Source organism: Pristiophorus japonicus, unplaced genomic scaffold (genome assembly GCF_044704955.1).
Source record: "Pristiophorus japonicus isolate sPriJap1 unplaced genomic scaffold, sPriJap1.hap1 HAP1_SCAFFOLD_105, whole genome shotgun sequence".
NCBI lineage: Eukaryota > Metazoa > Chordata > Chondrichthyes > Pristiophoridae > Pristiophorus > Pristiophorus japonicus.
The window spans coordinates 1,870,763-1,890,689 of record NW_027250702.1 but is presented as its reverse complement, the minus strand read 5'-3'; the positions used below and the strand labels follow the sequence as shown (position 1 = coordinate 1,890,689).

Here is a 19,927-nt window from a genome sequence, read left to right as displayed (position 1 = left end):
TTGTGTACATAGAGCACCAAACCTGTAAACATCAATGTAGTGCCATGTACAATGTAAGGTGTGTTATGAAATGCAAGTTTGAAAAGAAAAAATGTAAATGTACCATCACCCATTCCGGGCTCTGTATTGTAACACATGAAATGTAATTTGTGTAAATGTACCACAATGTACCCTGTTTATTGTACTGAATCGCAGTTGAACAGAAAAACGAGAAATGTAACGAACGAAACTGCCGTCGGCACCCAGATGTATTGTATGGGATTGCTGACCGCAGCGAAATGTAATGAAATGCCATTGAATGTACTGTACAGATTCTTTTTATGAATAAAGTATATTTTGAAATTAAAAAAAAAATAAAAAAAAAATTACATCGCTTCTCGGCCTTTTGGCTAAGATCAAGTGGAGTACCTGTTGATTGGGCATTCATATGCAAATCGACTGACTGCAGAAACTCGTTTTTCCAGTTTTGCTGGCTCTGGCCTTTGGCTTGAGCCAGGCGCCAATTGGAGAGAGGAGACAAAATCTGCATGTCGACTAACGATTCGACGGGCCCTTGGGCCTGTCAGGGGGCGGACACGGAGGTCCGCCCGTGCCCCACGAGAGAATGAAGGCTTCGGCCAAAACTCACAGCGAAAGGAGGAATCTATAACCCGGATGGCGGCCAACCGAGCGGCGAACCAGGGAGTCCGAAACACCATCCGAGTGACGGTAAAGAAAGTGGAAGGACAGACAATGATCAACCGGGAACTTTTCGTGAAGAAACTCCTGCTGGGAACATGTGGCATGAAAGTCGCCGACGTCTTCGCCTTGCAGGACCTCCCGAAGAGAGGTTACTTCGATGTGACCTTCAGAACCGTCACCCTCTGCCTGAAGTTCCTGAAGGGTTTGAAGGAGGCGAGTGAACCGGTGCGCTCAGTGCTAACTTGGGAGCCGCTGTTCACCCTCCCGTCGCAGCGAAGACGCACTATCACAGTGCAAATGTTCGACCCCCACATCCCCGTCATCGATGTGCTGACTTTCCTCAACAGGTTTGTCGATGGGGCAGGAAGCAGCAGTGACGTGAAAGACGTGAAAGACGGGTACGGAATATGGACCAGCAAGCGCCAGATCCAGGCCACCTTGAGGGTGGACGCCAGCGGAAACAACCTGCACCCACCCTCCTGCTTTTCCATCGGAGGAAGCCGGGGCTACATGGTGTACGCTGGCCAACCCAACGTGTGCCGCACCTGCGGGAAGGCAGGCCATGTGGCGGCAAGCTGCAAGACGGTCATCTGCCGAAACTGCAAGAACGAAGGCCACCAGGCAAAAGACTGCAAGGAGACCAAGTACTGCAACCTCTGTGGTCTGGCGGGGCACCTTTACAAAAACTGCCCCAAACACAATCGCAGCTATGCGCAGGCAGCAAAGAACTTTGCACCAGAGGAGGTGGAAGCTGACGGACACAACGCTCCAGAGGAGAGCCACACCCTCCCCCCGACCATGAACTCGGGACAAGACGGCGAGGAAGAGAACACTGCTACCGCGAGCTGCGAGCCACCAGCAGCCAGCAGCGAACCTCGCCCCAGAGCACCGAACCCAGAGACGAGCTGACATCAGACGAGGAAGCGGAATGGCAGATAGTCGGGAAAAGGCGCAAGGCCAAGAGGCGACCACCAAGCTCGGCAGAAACCAGCGACGGCAGCTTGTCTGATGAGGAAAAGTGCCACCGCCTGAAGAAGAGGCAATGCGCCATCCCACGGCCACGGAAAAACAGGAGCAGGGAAGCGACCAACACAGCCCTGCCCCAGGAACCAGAGAGAAACAAAGGTCCCAGCGCATACGAGCTCCGGGAAACCGGGAACGAAGGAGAAACCAACGCAGACCAGCCCCGGGATAACGGGAGCAGCGAAGTGCCCAGCACACCCCACCTCCGGAACACCGGGAGCGACGCAGCGATCGACGCACACCAGCTCGACACCGCCGCGACTGAAGAAAAGGGGGAACCACCAACACCAGGCGAGGACACTGCAGAGAACATTGAGGACTTAATCGCAGAACTGCAGCAGTCCCCTGGTCAAAACATCCCCACAGCAGAGGACGATGATGACCACGCCACCCCAGGTGCAGTAAATGTTGAATTTGATGTAAATAGTAATAACTTACACATGCTGGAAATCGCCATTGTGGAATATGAGGCAACTGAAAACGGTTTACCAGAAATTGAAAACGATGTATCTGACCTGCAATGTATGTAAATGTAAAACATAGCGTAAAAATGGATTTAAAAATTGCTAGTATTAACGTGCGTAGCGTGCAATCGACTACGCGATGTGTTTCCACCTTGGGGTACCTCGCCAAGGTCAAAGCGGACCTGCTGTTCTTGCAGGAGTGCGGTCTGCCGTACTCCAGCAGTTACCGGCAGTGGTCACGATGGTGGACCCATGGACCATCCATTTGGTCAGGGAGCAACGACAGCCGAGCTTCCGGCCTGGGCATTCTGCTGCGGGGAGGCCACTTCACCATCACCGAAGTTAAGGAGGTGGTGGGCGGCCGCCTCCTCGTAGCAGATGTAATGTACAAAAACTCCCCTCTCAGGTTAATTAATGTTTACGCTCCAGCTGTGAAGAACGAGCGGCTGGCCCTCTTCCAGCAGCTCCCACTGTTACTGGCAACGTCCAGGCCGGTCATTCTGGGCGGTGACTTCAACTGCATCATCGATGCGGCTGGACGATCCAGCAGAGCCGACAGCAAACTGGACGCCACGTCCAAACTCCTGATGGACGCGGTAAAAGATGCCAAGCTGTGCGACGTCTTCAGCAACCCTGCAGACGGAGCACCGCTCAGATACACCTGGTCGAGACCAGACGGGTCCGTCCGTTCCAGAATAGACTTCCTGTTTGTGTCCCACACGCTCAAGGTCAGATCCACCGACGTCACGCCGGTGTTCTTCTCTGACCACTGCCTCCTACTGGTTGACTGTCACATGCAGGACAACCAGAAAGTTGGCAGAGGGATATGGAAGCTGAACGTGAAACTGTTGACTCCGGGAAACATTGAGGAACTCAAGAGGGATTACAAAGGTTGGAGAACCGTAAAACCCCTGTGCGATTCCCCGATGCACTGGTGGGAAACAATCAAGACGAACATCAAGAAGTTCTTCATCCTCAAAGGTGTTCAGGAGGCGAGAGGGAGACAGAGGGAATTATCCCGACTCCATGCAAAACCTGCTCCTGCTGCAGTCGATGGGGGTCGATGTCGCGGAGGAACTCGAAGAGGTGCAGGGCCAGCAAGCCTCGCTCTTTGCCTCGGAGTCCTCCAAGATCATCTTCCGATCCAGAGTCCGCTCCGTCGAGCAGGATGAGACGTGTTCGCGTTTCTTCTTCCAAAAGGTACACAGGGGGAGCTCTGTGATCACCAGCCTAAAGGAAGAAGACGGTTCTGTGACGTCTTCGCAGCCTGACATGCAGAGGATCAGCGAATCCTTCTATGCCAGGCTGTACGACGTCAAGCCCACAGACCGTGCGGCCTCCCAGTCTTTCCTGTCGTCTATTTCGGATGTCTTAGACGACGGCAAGTGAGAGAGTCTGGACCACCCGCTAATTCTGGACGAGCTGACAAAGGCCGTCCGGTCCTTCGAGACGAATAAAACTCCCGGAAGCGACGGCTTACCGATCGAGTTGTACTCGGCTCTGTGGGACTGGATGGGCCCAGACCTGCTGGAAGTGTACGGAGGTATGCTTCTGGCCGGCAGCATGTCAGAATCGATGAGGAAAGGCATCGTCACCCTCATCTACAAGCAGAAGGGGGAGAGGGAGGAAATCAAAAACTGGCGGCCCATTTCGCTGCTCAATGTGGACTACAAATCCTGTCAAAGGTCATCGCCAACAGGGTCAAGTCTGCTCTTGAGCTGGTGATTCACCCGGACCAGACCTGTGCTGTCCCTGGCAGGAAGATCTCCGATAGCCTCGCGCTACTCAGAGATACGATCGCCTACGTGCGGGACAGGAGGGTGAACACTTGTTTAATCAGCTTAGACCAGGAGAAAGCCTTTGACAGGATATCGCACACGTACTTGATGGACGTGCTCTCCAAAATGGGGTTCGGGGAGGGCATCCGAAATTGGGTCAAACTGCTCTACACAGACATCAGTAGTGCAGTTCTAATCAACGGGTGGGAAGCTCAAAGCTTTCCAATCAGATCTGGAGTCAGGCAAGGCTGTCCTCTGTCGTCTGTCTTGTTTGTATGTTGTATCGAGCCCTTTGCCGAGTCCATCAGGAAGGACGCGGGCATCAGAGGGGTGACGATCCCAGGCAGCGGAGGCGCCCAGGTCAAAACCTCGCTGTACATGGACGACGTCGCCGTCTTTTGCTCGGACCCGCAGTCGGTCCGCAGATTGCTCGCAATCTGCGACCAGTTTGAACTGGCCTCGGGAGCAAAGGTCAACCGCACCAAAAGCGAGGCCATGCTCTTTGGTCACTGGACCGACCGAGCCTCCATTCCCTTCACCGTCAAGCCAGATTTCCTGAAGGTGCTGGGAATATGGTTCGGAGCGGACGGGGCGTGCGCCAAAAACTGGGACGAGCGCATTGCCAAGGTCAGACAGAAACTGTCATTTTGGGAGCAGCGCTCCCTTTCCATCACAGGCAAGAACCTGGTCATCAGGAGCGAGGTGCTCTCGGTGTTGTTGTACGTGGCGCAGGTCTGGCCCATCTCACGATGCAGCGCCGCGGGAGTCACCCGAGCCGTCTTTCACTCTGTCTGGAGATCCAAAATGGACCGTGTCCGCAGAGACACAATGTACAAATCTCTGGACAGTGGAGGAAAGGACGTTCCGAACGTGGCCCTCATCCTGATGGCCACCTTTGTGTGCGGCTGCATCAAGCTATGCACAGCCCCCCAGTACGCAAACACCAAGTGTCACTACGTGCTGAGATTCTACCTGTCCCCATTGTTGAGAAGGATGGGTCTGGCCACGCTGCCGCGAAACGTCCCCACCAGTTGGACCATGCCTGTCCACCTGTCCTTCGTGGAAAAGTTCTTCAAAAGAAACCCGTTTGACCACAAGGCCATCAAACAGTGGTCAGCACGTAAGGTCCTGGACGCCCTCCGAAAGAAGGAGAGGGTGGACCCTGTCGGGTGGTTCCCTGAGCGGACTGTCGAACTTGTTTGGCAGAACGTCTCATCGCCAAAGCTTACACACAAGCACCAAGACGTAGCTTGGTTGGCGGTGAGGAGGGCCCTACCCGTCAGAGTGTTCATGCACAGCCGACGCCTCAGCAGCACGGCACGGTGCCCCCGGGCCGGCTGCGGGGCGGACGAGACTGTCACCCATCTCCTTCAGGATTGCGCCTTTGCAACGCAGGTCTGGAAAGAGATGCAGTGGTTGCTGTCGAGGTTCATCCCAAGCAGCTCCGTAACACAGGACTCTGTGCTCTACGGGCTGTTCCCAGGGACACACGCCGAGACTGACATCACCTGCTGCTGGAGGGCCATCAACTCGGTCAAAGACGCCCTTTGGTCTTGCCGAAACTTGCTGGTCTTCCAGAACAAGGAGATGACCACGTCCGCATGTTGCAGACTGGCGCACTCCAAGATCCAGGAATACGTGCTGAGGGACGCATTGAAAATTGGTGCAGTCGCCGCAAAGGCACGGTGGGGTAGGGCCACAGTCTAAAACCCTTCCGCCACGGAAAACCCGGGGGCAGAAATCAGCACCAAACTCCCTCGGGCTGTATTTGTATTTGTATTTGTAATTTACACTTTGTGTACATAGAGCACCAAACCTGTAAACATCAATGTAGTGCCATGTACAATGTAAGGTGTGTTATGAAATGCAAGTTTGAAAAGAAAAAATGTAAATGTACCATCACCCATTCCGGGCTCTGTATTGTAACACATGAAATTTAATTTGTGTAAATGTACCACAATGTACCCTGTTTATTGTACTGAATCGCAGTTGAACAGAAAAACGAGAAATGTAACGAACGAAACTGCCGTCAGCACCCAGATGTATTGTATGGGATTGCTGACCGCAACGAAATGTAATGAAATGCCATTGAATGTACTGTACAGATTATTTTTATGAATAAAGTATATTTTGAAATTAAAAAAAAAAAATTGCCAATTCTTCTGATTCGGGAGAAGGAAAGGCTCAGTGTTCGTTGGTGTCCTCCTTGATGTTTTTCTTGACTCCCTTCAACCTCCCCTTCGGTTTGTCTATCTCCTGGACTGTTTGCTGGAGAGTGTTCTCTTCATCACGTTGCACCGGCTGCTGTGAGACCGATCGGGCTGCCTAGAACCGGCTATCCATTGACTTTCAATTTGCTCTCCCCCATGGTTACACAGACTGACGCTACCAGACAGCCACTAGTGTTGACGGCGTTTCCCCACCGTTTCTCGACGCCTCCTTCTCTGTAGCTTTGCAGACAGCCTAAATCACACTTCGGAGTTTGGACAACATTTCCAGCACGCCTACTTGAACAGTCAGTTTAACTTTTCCTTTGTTGAAATAACTCCTTAAAGCAACGTTTGCTCCATTAGTAGACCATAGGTTTCTAGCCGATGCATTAGTCTCTTGAAAAGCGGAATAGAAATATCCAAAATCCTTCCACGGATTAAAGAATGCAGACTATTGCAGGCATTGTGTCCAACACTGAGCAGGTCCGCTGCGAGCAGGATTCAAAAACCAGTGCAGTTAAACAATGACACTGTGCAACATTTTAAATTCTCAAATCTCCCACCCTGCACTGTGTGCTAAATCTCCTCAATGACAATTGCACTGCATCCGTGATGTTCAATTTGCTGCAAATTCAACAAATAGAAAAGAATCGCAACGATCAGTAAAATAGTCAAAACCTCCGATATATTAAGCATATATAACAGGATGAGCACAGTTGCAATTTCACATTGCTTTTTATTCATATGTGTTGCGATGCAATTTCCAGTTCAGCGATTTGTGGTATCTCTTTAAGCCACAGGTACACAGATGAGAATCTCTAACCCTATTCTGAATGTACCTGACAGTGTACTGGCAATGTTCCAGCAGAGGCGGCTCTCCCTGCAGCTCTTGCTCATGGGTTTAAATCTTCATCCATTTTTCTGCTCAATAAAGACAGAGTTTGGGTAAAAATCTTATTCCCTGAGACATTAACAACATAACGACATAAGAATTATGAGCCGCAGTACGCCACATATGCAATCGAGCTAGCGCCGCTATTCATTAAGACCATGGCAAATCTTTGACCTCATCTTTTCAACCCGAACCGCTTGTCCTTCATTCCTTTAGATTCCAAAACATTACTATTGATGAAACGTTTCTGAGAACTTTTCCACTAATACAGACAATCGAATCTTCGTTACTGAGCCTGACTCCCGCAGTTAAACATTTTAGTTTAGCTATTGTTGTCTGATCTGCATCTACTATGGTTATCCAGTCAGGGAGTTTGTCTATTGAAGAGACGTTGTTTGATTCATTAGTTTGCTGTGAAAGTTTGTCCGTAATAGCTCTATTTAAATATATTCTGTTCCACTGTAACATGAGTGAGAATGAACTCTCTCACTGCTATGCCCACCTGACTGGCACTTATGGGATAAAGTAACCTGAGTGTCTAAGTGCAGGTTACCCTTTGCGTGAGAATCAGGCATCCAGTCAAGTGATCAGCAGCCTCTTCAAGAAGAACAGAATTCTCCACTTCTCACAGAAAAAGCATCCAGATTTGATCGATACTCGCACTAACGTTGGGTTCTACCTTTCGCTATCAAGCTGTCTGGTCATTGATGGTTCTGGGCTTTCTCTCATTGTGTCAACATGTATATCACGGTAAATCGCTTCTCTCACGCCTTCCGAGCATTCAGCCCCATTGCTATTTACCTTTCACTGTTTATTCCATGCAATCGCTTTATTCAGACTCGAATATTCTTTGAATTTGATCCATCGGTAATGTGACCAGGTTAATATTTCCAGCCAATAGTTAATTACCTCTGAATTAGACCGAGTGCTGGCATCATTTTAGGGCGATGGTTAACTTTAACGTTTCTTGTTTAGTTAATTAGTACTGGAGCAATTTCTGTGTGACGGTCAGTTTACATGCGTTGGTTTATATAATGATGCGTTGGTCAGTTTGAGGTTGCTGGGTCAGTTTACACGTATTGTGTTAGGTGAGAGGCAATTGTTCAGTTTGTGTTAATGGCTTGGGCCTGCCTGGCTCAGTTGAGCGTGATTCTTGTAATTTTTTATTGTTGGGTTTGAAACCCCCGTTTGGCGGTTTTGTGCTATGCTGTTTTGGGCTGATTTCACAGGCGAACCCGAGCTCTGAATTCATGGCCAAATAGTTCAAGGGATGTTTGATATAAATGCTATTCGGCAACAGTCTCAGGGTATTGATCCCTGATTCGAGATTAACTCCAGATTCTTGCTGCTAATGATTGCATTTTATTTAATTACACCCGCAGCTCGCGGTCACTTCAGCTCACTGGGACCTCGGGCAGTGTTCCACTCCCCACCTATCGGTGCGAGAAATCAACGACTCATTTGTACTGTGTACATTTTTGGCTTCCTTAGCTGATGAGACTTACAACTTCCTTTCGAGTCGGTGCAATCAAGGTAACCAGATTGATTCCTTGGATATGAGGGCTGTCCTTTGAGGAGAGATTGAGTTAATTGGACCTGTTTCTTCTGGTGTTTAGAACAATGAGAGGCAAACTGATTGAAACGTATTTGGAGTATTTGTGCATGAAACACAAAAAGTTATTATGCAGGTAGAGTAAGTAATCAGGAAGGCAAATGGAATGTTGGCCTTTATTGCAAGGGGGATGTTTGTGCAGCCATTGCTGTGGCGACATGGGGGATGGGCTAATATTTGACCACTTTACAATTAATACAAATTGTACGAATAGATAAGCCCCTTTCAGCTCACCTTGGTCTTTTGGATTGTTTGTCGATGCACAACTGTGTGAGTCACGTTTCTGAAGTATTAATACATTATTATGCAGCCCCTTTGTATACCTCTCATTATTGACATTTTTTAAAAAACATGGTGTTTATATGACGAAGTAAAAGCTGTTAATTACTTCGTCCATAAAAACACTTGCATAATGGGCATGTAAATAACAAACGATTTTCAATATAGATAAGTGTGAGGTGGTGCATTTTGGCACGAGGGATACGGACTCTACTTACCCTGGGGAAACTGAGAATAAATGGGGTAGATTTGCAAAGGGATTTTGGGGTTCAGTTACACAAATCACTAAACGTAGTAACAGAGGTTAATAAGGACATCAACGTGCAAATAAAGCACTGTAGTTCAGTTCCAGAGGATTATAATTCAAAAGCAGGGAAATTATTTTAAACCTGTATCGAACCTTGTATGATTGTCTCATGGTTTGAGCCGGTGGGGTGCCAATATATCATATCTCTATATATGATTTTCAGTGCTTGCTGCTGCTGTCGTTGTTGTAAATGCTGTTGTAAATATTGTTGTTTGAAACTTTGCCTACTTGTGAAAATGTCGCGCTAAAATGAGTTTCTGACCCATTCAGTAAAAAAGAATAGAGGTAAAATTGGTGGGTTGGAGCTGAGGATATTAGTTTGGGATGCGAGTCACGGACGATACTATGTTTTGGTGGGGAGGAGCTGAGGATATGATGTGGCGTGGAGAGCAGCTGAATATATTATGTGGGGTGGAAAGCAGATGAAGATTATATGTGGGGTGGAGAGGAGCTGAGGATATTGCGTGGGGTGGGGAGGGTCTGAGGATATTGCGTGGGGTGGGGAGGGTCTGAGGATATTGGGTGGGGTGGGGAAGGTCTGAAGATATTGGTTGGGGTGTGGAGGGTCAGAGGATATTGGGTGGGGTGGGGAGGGTCTGAGGATATTGGGTGGGGTGGGGAGGGTCTGAGGATATTGGGTGGGCTGGAGAGGGCCTGCGGAGCTTGGGTGGGGTGAGGAGGGTCTGAGGATATTGGGTGGGGTGGGGAGGAGCTGAGGATATTGGGTGGTGTGTGGAGGAGCTGAGGATATTGGGTGGTGTGGGGAGGAGCCGAGGATATTTAGTGGGTTGGAGAGGGACTGAGGATATTGGGTGGTGTGTGGAGGAGCTGAGGATATTGGGTGGTGTGGGGAGGAGCCGAGGATATTTAATGGGATGGAGAGGGACTGAGGATATTGGGTAGTGTGTGGAGGAGCTGAGGATATTGGGTAGTGTGGGGAGGAGCCGAGGATATTTAGTGGGATGGAGAGGGACTGAGTATGTTGGGTAGTGTGTGGAGGTGCTGAGGGTATTGGGTTGTGCTGGAAGCAGCTCAGGTTATTAAGAGGAGGGCTGAAAGAGGGCTGGGAAATTTTGAATGGGTTGAGCAGGGTCGATGTGAAGAAAATATTTAAATTTGAGGGAGAAACCAAAACTATGGAGCCATAAATAAAATATAGTTGCTCATAAATCCAATAGGGAAATAAGGGTATTCCAGACAGGGAGTTTGAAGATTGACGGGACATTCTTGAATCAATGTTTGGCTCTGAGTGTTCATCCTCGACATCTCTGTTTAAACATATGATATTCTATTGTAAGCATGGGTGGGAAGAAACTCTCATACTGCTGTGCCCAGCTGACTTGCACTACTGGGATAAGGTAACCTGAGTATCTCAAGGCAGGTTTCCTTTGTGTGAGAATCAGGCATCCAGTCTAGTGATCATCAGCCTCTCCAAGAAGGACAGAAAACACCACTTTTCACATAAAATGTATCCAGATTTGATCGATATTGGGACAGACGTTGGTAGCTCAGTTTCACCATCAGACTGTCTGGTCAGTGTATTTTCTGGACAGTACCAAATTGCATAAATATGTACCTCCAGTTATGATCGATTCTCGCACGCCTGATTGAGTATTCAGCCCCGTTGTTCCCCACCTTTTCCTGTTTATTCCTTGTAAACGCTTTATTCAGAGTCGAATATACTTTGAATTTCCTACATCAGTAATGTAACTCGGTTAATCTGTCCACCTAACAGTTAATGATTAGACCATTTTAGGGGAATGCATAACGTTAATGTTTATGGTTAAGTTAATTGGTCCTGGACCAATTTCTGGATGACCGGTCAGTTTACATGTTGGTTTATACAATAGTCACTTGTTCAGTCTCTGTCTGCTTTGTCATTTTGGAAGTGTTAGCTTCGCTTATGGCAAATTGGTCAGTTTCTGGGTGATAGGTCAGCTTACATGTGTTGGGCTAGGTGTTGGGCTAGGCAATCAGTCAGATTGTGATCATTGCTTGGGCCTGTCTGGCTCGGTGGAGCATGATTCTATTACTTTCAGAGTGGTGGGGTTTAAACGCCCGTTTGGCGGTTTTGTGCTTTGCAGGTTTAGACTGATTTCAAAGGTGATCCCTGCTCTGAATAAATAGCAAATAGTACAAGGGGTGCTTGATATCAATGCCATTCGACAACAGTTTCAGGGAATCGCTCGCTGTTTCCGGACTTTCTCCAGCATCTTGATGTTAAAGATGTAAATTAATACAATTTCAACCGCAGCTCGGGGTCAGTTCGGCTCACTGGGACTTCTGGCTGTGGCTTCATTCTCCAATCGGTTGGAGAAAATACCGAATAATTTGTACTGTTTACAGTTTTGGTCTCCACACTTCAGGAAACTTCAAACTTTCTTTATAGGACGTGCAATCAAGTTTCATCAGATTGATTTCTTGGATGTGAGGTCAGTCCGATAAGGATACATCGGGTGAAATGGACCTGTATACTCTCGTGTTTAGAAGAATGAGAGGCAACCTGATTTAAAATTATAGAATTCATAGGGGCTTGGACTTTCAACCTCAGAGGTGAGTGCGCTCCAAGCTGAGCCAAGGAGACAGATAGCGACTCAACCAAACTTTATATTAGTGGCTGAACTCGCAGCTCAATATTCCCAAATCTTCTTATTCGGGAGACAGGGAGGCTCAATACTCATTAGTTTCCTCCTTGTTGTTTATCTTGACCATCTTCAAGCTCTCCTTCAAATTATCTGTCTCCTGGACTGTTTGCTGGAGAGTTCACTTTTTCACTTTAGTCTGTCTGCTGTGATAACCTTCCTGTTGATTAAAATCAGCTTTCCAGTGACTTTGAATTTTCGCTCCCCTGGGTTACACAGACTGACGCTACCAGATGGAAAGTAGTGTTGACAGCGGTTCCCCTCATCCTCTCGCCGCCTCCTTATCTGTACGTTTCCAAAGAGCCCGAATCACACTTTGGGAAATAGATCAAAATTCGCAGCACGCCTTCTGGAACAGTCAATTTAATGTTTTCTTTGTTGCATTAGCACCTCTAATCAAAATCTGCTGCATTAGTATCTTCATTACTGAGCTTGACTTTCGTAATTGAACAGATCAATTTACCAAATCTCTTTGGGTTCTCCAGACAGGCAGTTTGATGATTGAAGGGACAATGTTTCAATTATTCCGATGCTCTGAGTGTTCATCTTCAATACCTAATGTTAAATATATTCCGTTCTATTCTAACCATGAGTTGCAATAATCTATCACACTTCTGAGCCCAGCTGCCTATCACTAATAGGTAAGGCAACCTGAATGTCTCAGTGCAGGTTTCGTTTGTGTGAGAATCAGGCATCCGCTCAAGTGATCAGCAGCCTCTCCATGAACACCAGAATTCAAAACTTCTCACAGATAATTCAGCCAGATCTTTTCGATATTAGCACTAATGTTGGTTTCTACCTTTTGCCTTCAACCCTCTGGTCAGTGATGTTTCTGGTTAGTCCCTAATAGTGTCAATAGGTATCTCATGATCGATTCTCTCACGCCTGTTTGAGCATTCAAACGCATTATTCTTTAGCTGTAACTGTGTATTCCTTGTAATCGATTTATTCCGACTCTAATATGCTTTGAATTTCCGATTTCCGCAATGTAACTGTCAATGTTAACTGCCAGCTGATCACTGAATTAGACCGTGCGTTGGCATCATCTTAGGGTGATGTGTAACTCTACTGTTCCTGGTTCGGTTAATTGGTACTGGAGGAATTTCTGGGTGATCAGTCAGTTTACATGTTTTGGTTTAGATAACTATGTCTTGCTCAGTTTGTGGCTGCTGGGTCACTGCTATGTGTGCAGGAAGTGTGTCCAGCTGCAGCTCCTTACAGACCACATTGAGGCACTGGAGCTGCACATGGACTCACATTGGATCATCCGCGATACTGATGATGCCGTGAATAGCACGCTTAGTGCGTGGGTCACACCACAGCTAAAGGTTACTCAAGCATATAGGAAATTGGTGACTAACAGGTAGAGCAGTAGAAGGAAGATAGTTCCGGAGGACCATGGGTTCATCTCCCTAAAAACAGATACACTGCTTTGGGTACTGTTGAGGGGGATGAGTCATCAGGGGAAGGCAGTAGCAGCCATGTTCATGGCACCATAGGGGTCTCTGCTGCACAGGAGGGCAGGGAAAAGAGTGGGAGAGCTATATTGGCAGGGGATACTATTGTAAGGGGAAAAGATAGGCGTTTCTGCGGCCGCAATCGAGACTCCAGGGTGGTATGTTGCCTCCCTGGTGCAAGTTCCAAGGATGTCCCGGAGCGGCTGCAGGATATTTTGGAGGTGCAGGTTGAACAGCCAGTTGTCGTGGTGCAAATAGGTAACATGGATATAGTTAAAAAAACAGGATGAGGTCCAACAAGCTGAAATTAGCGAGCTAGGAGTTGAATTAAAAAGGAGGACTTCAAAATTCGTAATCTCAGGATTGCTACCAGTGCCACGTGCCAGGCAGAGTACAAATAGAAGGATAGTTAAGATGAATACGTGGCTTGAGGAATGGTGCAAGCGCGAGGGTTTCAAATTCCTGGGATTTTGGAACCTGTTCTGGGGAAGATAGGACCAATACAAACCGGACGGTCTGCACCTGGGCAGGACCGGAACCAATGTCCTAAGCGGACTGTTTGCTAATGTTGTTGAGGAGAGATTAAACTAATATGGCAGAGGGATGCGAATCTATGGAGGGAGATAGATGGAAGTAAAATGGGGGCAGACGCAAAAGGTAGAAAGGAGGAAAGGAAAGGTGGAAGGCAGAAAAATCAAAGGCAAAAATCAAGAAGGGACACATTACAACATAATTCTAAAAGGACAAAGACTGTTGAAGAACAAGCCTGAAGGCCCCGTGTCTCAAAGTGAGAAGCATTCGTAAAAAGGTGGAGGAATTAACTGTGCAGAAATAGTTTACGGATATGACGTAATTGGGATAATGGAGACATGGCTCCAGGGTGACCAAGGCTGGGAACTCAACATCCAGTGTTATTCAACATTCAGGAAGGATAGGCAGAAAGGAAAATGAGGTGCAGTCGCGTAGCTGGTTCAAGTGGAGCTTAAAGCAATGGTAAACTAGGATATTAGCTTAGATAATGTGGAATCTGTGTGGGTAGAGCTACGGAACACCAAAGGGCAGAAAACGCTAGTGGGAGTTGTGTACAGACCAAGAAACAGCGGTAGTGAGTTTGGGGATGGCATCAAATAGGAAATTAGGGATGCATGCAATAAAGGTGCATCGGTTATTATGGGTGACTTTAATCTACATATAGTTTGGGCTAAGCAAACTTGTGGCAACACGGTGGAGGAGGATTTCCTGGAGTGTATAAAGGATGATTTTCTAGACCAATATGTCAAGGAACCAACTGGAGAGCAGGCCATCCAAGACTGGGTTTTGTGTAACGAGTTAGGATAAATTAATAATTTTGTTGTGCGAGGCCCCTTGGAGAAGAGCGAGCATAATGTGGTGGAAAGCTTCATTTAGATGGAGAGTAACACAGTTAATTCAGAGACTAGGGTACTGAACTTAAAGAAAGGCAACTTCGATTTATGAGACGTGAATTGGCTAGGATAGACTGGAGAATGATACTTAAAGGCTTGACAGTGGATAGGCAATTGTAGACATTTGTACATCCCTGTCTGGCGAAAAAATAAAAAGTCGAAAGTGGCTCAATCGTGGCAAACAAGGGAAATTAGGAATAGTGTCAAATCCAAGGAGGAGGCATATAAATTGGCCTGAAAAAGCAGCAAACCTGAGGACTGGGATACATTTAGAATGCAGCAAGGAGGACAAAGGCTTTAATTAGGAGGGGGTGTAGGTCGGGAATATAATGAGAGAGTAAGCTTGCAGGAAACATAAAAATTGACTGCAAAAGCTTCTATAGATATGCGAAGAGAAAACGATTAATGAAGACAAATATAGGTCTCTTGCAGTCAGAATCTGGCGAATTTATAATGGGGAACAAAGTAACGGCAGACCAATTGAACAAATACTTTGGTTCTTTGTTCATTAAGGAAGATATAAATAATCTTCCAGAAATACTAGAGGACCGAGGGTCTCGCGAAAAGGAGGACTGAAGCAATTCATTATTAGTCAGGAAATTGTGTTAGCGAAATTGATGGGATTGAAGGCCGATAAATCCCCAGGGCATGATAGTCTGCATGCCAGAGTACATAAGGAAGTGGCCTTAGAAATAATGGATGCATTGGTGATAATTTTCCAACATTATATAGAGTGTGGATCAGTTGCTATGGATTGGAGGGTAGCTAATGTAATCCCACTTTTTATAAAAGAAGGGAGAGGTAAAATAGGGAATTATAGACCGGTTAGCCTGACATCGGTGGTGGGGAAAATGTTGGAATCAATTATTAAAGGCGTAATAGCAGCGCATTTGGAAAGCAGTGACAGGATCGGTTCAAGTCAGCATGGATTTATGAAGGGGAAATCATGCTTGACAAATCTTGTGGAATTTTTTGAGGATGTAACTTGTAGAGTGGACAAGGGAGAAACAGTAGATGTAGTGCATTTGGACTTTCACAAAGCTTTTGACAAGGTCCCACACAAGAGATTAGTGTGCAAAATTAAAGCACATAGTATTGGGGGTAATGTATTGACGTGGGTAGATAACTGGCTGGCAGACAGGATGTAAAGAGCAGTAATAAACGGGGCCTTTTCAGAATGGCAGGCAGTGACTCGTGGTGTAACACAGCGTTCAGTGCTGCGACCCCAGCTATTTATAATATGCATTGATGATTTGGACGATGGAATTGAATGTAACATTTCCAAGTTTGCTGATGATATTAAGCTGGGTTGCAGTGTGAGCTGTGATGAGGATGCTAAGAAGCTGCAAGGTGACTTCGACAGGTTAGGTGAGTAGGCAAATCCATGGCAGATGCAGTATAATGTGGATAAATGTCAGATTATCCACTTTGGAGGCAAAAACAGGGAGGCAGAATGTTAACTGAAATGATGACAGATTAGGAAAAGGGGAGGTGCAACGAGACCTGGGTGTCGTGGTACATCAGTCATTGGAAGTTGACATGCAGGTACAGCAGGTGGTGAAGAAGGCATATAGTATGTTGGGCTTTATAACGACAGGGTTTGAGTGTATGAGAAGGGAGGTCTTGCTGCAGATGCATCGGGCTTTGGTGATGCCACTCCTTGAATATTGTGTACAGTTTTGGTATCCTAATCTGAGGAAGGACATTCTTGCTATTGAGGGAGTGCAGTGAACGTTCACCAGACTGATTCCAGGGATGGCAGGACTGACATAGGAAGAAAGATAGGATCGACTCGGCTTATATTACCTGGAAGTTAGAAGAATGAGATGGACCTCATAGAAACATATAACATTCTGACGGGATTGGACAGGTTAGATGAAGGGAGAATGTTCCCGATGTTGACGAAGTCCAAAACCAGGGGTCACAGTATATTGATAAGGGGTAAGCCATTTAGCACCGAGAAGAGGAGAACATTCTTCACTAAGAGAAATGTGAACCTTTTGAATTCTCCATCACAAAGTTTTTGAGGCCAGTCCATTAGACATATTCGAAAGTGAGTTAGATGTGGCCCTTACAGCTAAAGGGATCAAGGGGTATGGATAGAAAGCAGGAATGGGTTACCGAAGTTGCATGATCAGGCATGATTATATTGAATAGTGCTGCAGGCTCGAAGGGCCGAATGGCCTACTCCTGCACCTAATTTCTATGTTTCTATGTTTCTAAGTTTATATGTGTTAAGTTCAGTGATTGTCTATTGATCAATTTCAGGTGATGGGTCAGCTTACATGCGTTGGGTTAGGTGATTGCAATTTTCCGGTTTGTGATAATGGCTTGTGTCTGGATGGCTCAGTCGAGCTTGATTCTCTTAATTTTAGAGTCGTCGGGTTTAAAACCCTGTTTGGCGGTTTTGTGCTTTGCATGTTTAGACTGATTTTACAGGCGATGCCCCGCTCTGAATTAATAGGCAAATAGTTCAAGGGATTTTTGATATAAATGCTATTCAACAACAGTTTCAGGGAATCTCTCACTGATTCGGGACTCTGTCCAGCAACTTTCTTCTAAAGATGTAAATTAATACAATTTCAAACGTCGCTCGGATTCACTTCGGCTCCTGGAAACTTCGGCTATCTCTCGCTTCATCATTGGTGCGATAAAAGAACGGAGAATTTGTATTGTGTACAGTTTTGTTTCCTTACATACGGACGGAAATATACTTTAGAGGAAACATAGAAACATAGAAAATAGTTGCAGGAGAAGGACATTCGGCCCTTCGAGCCTGCACCGTCATTCAATAAGATCATGGCTGATCATTCACATCAGTACCCCTTTCCTACTTTCTCTCCATAACCCTTGATATCTTTAGCCGCAAGGGCCATATCTAACTCCCTCTTGAATATATCCAATGAACTGGCATCAACTCTCTGCGGTAGAGAATTGCAACCGTTAACAACTCTGAGTGAATAAGTGTCTCCTCAACTCAGTCCTAAATGGCCTACCCCTTATCCTTAGACTGTGTCTCCTGGTTCTGGAATTCCCCAACATCGGGAACATTCTTCCTGCATCTAACCTGTCCAGTCCCGTCAGAATTTTATATATTTCTATGAGATCCCCTCAAATCCTTCTAAACTCCAGTGAATACAGACCTTGTCGATCCATTCTTTCCTCATATGTCAGTCCTGCCATCCTAGGAATCAGTCTGGTGAACGTTCGCTGTGCTCGCTCCATAGCAAGAACGTCCTTCCTCAGATTAGGAGAAGGAAACTGAACACAATATTCTAGATGATGCCTCATCAATTCTCTATACAAGTCCAGTAACACCTCCCTGCTCCTCTACTCAAATGGCCTAGCTATGAAGGCCAACATGCCACTTGCCAAGTTCACCACCTGCTGTACCTGCATGCCAACTTTCAATGCCTGATGTACCATGGCACCCAGGTTTCGTTGCACCTCCCCTTTTCCTAATCTGCCGCCATGCAGATAATATTTGCATTCGTGTTTTTGCCACCAAAATGGATAACCTTACATTTATCCACATTATACTGCATCCGCCATGCATTTGCCCACTGACCTTAGCTGCCAAAGTCACCCTGCAGCCTCTTAGCGTCCTCCTCGCAGCTCACACCACCACGCAGCTTAGGGTTATCTGCAAACTTGGAGATATTACACTCAATTCATTCATCTAAATGATTGATGTATATTGTAAATAGCTGGGGTCCAGACACTGAGCCCTGCGGCACCCCGCTAGGCACTGCATGCCATTCTGAAAAGGACCTGTTTATCCCGACTCTCTGCTTCCTGTCTGCCAACCAGTTCTCTATCCACGTCAAAACATTATCCCCAAAACCATGTGCTTTAATTTTGCACTCCAGTCTCTTGTGTGGGACCTTGTCAAAAGCCTTTTGACTGTCCAAATACTCCACATCCACTAGTTCTCCCTTGTCTACTCTACGAATTACATCCTCAAACAATTCTAGAAGATTGGTCAAGCATGATTTCCCATGCTGACTTGGACCGATCCTATCACTGCTTTCCAAATGTGCTGCTAATTCATCTTTAATAATTGATTCCAACATTTTCCCCACTACTGCTTTCAGGCTAATCAGTCTATACTTACCCGTTTTCTCTCTCCCTCCTTTCTTAAAAAGTGGTGTTACATTAGCTACCCTCCAGTCCATAGGTACTGATCCAGATTCGATAGACTGTTGGAAACTGATCACCAATGCATCCACTATTTCTATGGAGATGAAATCAACGTTCGCCTGATTGATTCCTGAGAGATGAAGGCTTTCCAATAAAAAGAGAATTTGTGTAGATTGTGCTGATGTTCTCAATTTTAAAAGAATGAGCGATGATCTTCTAGAAATGTATAAAATGCTTGGCAGGCTTGAAACTTTTAAATCAGAGACAAGTGCGCTTGGCGCTGATCCATGACGGACAGATGGCGATTCAGACAACTGTTAATCTTTAAATCAGTGGTGCAACTTGAAACAACAACAACAAATTGTATTATTTAGCGCTTTGAACTTAGTGAAACGTCCTCAGGCGCTTCACTGTTTTGTGAAATTTAAAAAAAATTAACACCGAGCCGCTTATGGAGAAATGAGAGCAGGTGACGAGATAGGTTTAAAGAAGCGTGTTCAAGTAGGAAAGAGTGTAGAGAGGCGGAGATGTTTGGCGAGGGTGTTCCAGATCTTGGGTTTGCTTCGGCAATAGAAGACACGGCCAGCAATGGTTGAGCGATTATTATCAGGGATAATAAGGGCAGGATTATTGGAGCGCATCATGGGGTTGGAGGAGATGTTACAGATAATGAGGGGCGAGGCCATGTGGATATTTGAACAAAAGGCTGAGAATTTTGAAATGGAGGCAATGCTTAAACGGGAGCCACTATAGGCCAGCAGGCAAAGGGATGATGGTTGAGCGGGACTTGTGCGAGTTAGCATAGTGGCAGCCGAGTTATGCATCACCTCGGGTTGACAAGGGTAAAATTTGGGAGGCCAAACAGGAGAGTATTTTAAGAGTCAAGTGTAGAGGTAATGAAGGCATGGATGATTGCTTCAGCAGCGGATGAGCTGAAGCGAGAGTCAAGATGGACGTCGAAATATGCGATGTTGGGACTGGTATATAATATATTCACACAAAACCGATGGACTTGATG

General features: G+C 46.4%; 1 pseudogene; it reads left to right on the top strand.

Annotated features, from left to right (window-relative positions):
- Positions 1-369: 369 nt before the first annotated feature.
- On the top strand, positions 370-509 carry LOC139241363 (U2 spliceosomal RNA; annotated as a pseudogene).
- The last annotated feature ends 19,418 nt before the right edge of the window (positions 510-19,927 follow it).